Below are 1,126 nucleotides of genomic sequence, written 5' to 3' on the forward strand. Positions count from 1 at the left end.
CTGCTGCTGCTGCTGCTGCTGCTGCTGCTGCTGTTGCATGGACCATGAGGCATTCAGCACCTCGCCGTTGCCCCGCTGCTGCTCCATGAGGCCTGCGGCATGCTGCTGGCTGTGCTGGGCAGCGCGCTGTGCACGCTGAGCCATCACATATGCCCCGAAGCTTCCTGGCTCAAAGATGCAGCTGCCGCCCTTCACAACTCCGGGGTCTGTTGCGGCGTGTGCGCGCAGCTGATGGGCGCCAGCGTCCGACGTGAGTTGCGGCCACAGCTGCAGGCCGCCGCTAGATGCGTACCGCTGCCCCAGTCGCTGTGTTTGCATGGACCGTGCCGCAATACGCTGCATCACGCGGCCGCGGTAGAAGCTCTGAAACGACCCAAGCTTCAATGCTGCCGAGCAGGCCGCAGTCATATTCGCCGTGTGTGAGCTCGCAGCTGGAGAGCTTGCAGCAGCAGTAGCAGAACGCTCGCCGCTGCCGGCACGGAGCTGCCCAGCGACCTCCAGCTGGGCCTGCAGGTCCAAGAATCCGCTGCTTCCACTGGCCTCAATCCTGGCGATGAGTTCATCGGCCTCATCGGCGAGGAACGAATGCATTGCGCACCGGTCAGTCAAACTGCACACGCGCGATCTTCATGGCAAGTTATAATGTTTGCATGTATAATCGAGTACGCTTAGCGCTTGGAGTGATACTTGCAGCTCGCAATTTCCGCTGCGACTGCCCGTCGCCCGATCTACACGTGTCGCTCATGCTGCTTTTGGTGCCACAGCGAGCTCCTTGAGGTTTCTTGGACCTGGCCCACCAGCAACCATGTGACCTGTAGCCAGGGCAGCGCTGCACCAATCGGGCTCTACACCGCAAATAGCCAAACTCCCAATCACACCACGACGCTCGGCACTGCCATAATCGCACCTAGCGACCCACCCACCCAGCCCCGCTTTCCTCCCCACGCGTACACAGCGTGTCGCTTGAGCCAACAACATCATGGGCTGCACACGATGTTTAAAACATGACGTGTGTCACATCAACAGTCATGTAATGCACTCACACCCTCCATGCCCACACTGTTGTTTGGAGCATCTTGCACGAGCTGATGCACCAACAGTCTGTTCAGTCTAGCACAAGAATTTC

Source organism: Monoraphidium neglectum (assembly GCF_000611645.1).
Source record: "Monoraphidium neglectum strain SAG 48.87 unplaced genomic scaffold scaffold00281, whole genome shotgun sequence".
In the NCBI taxonomy this organism is placed as follows: domain Eukaryota; kingdom Viridiplantae; phylum Chlorophyta; class Chlorophyceae; order Sphaeropleales; family Selenastraceae; genus Monoraphidium; species Monoraphidium neglectum.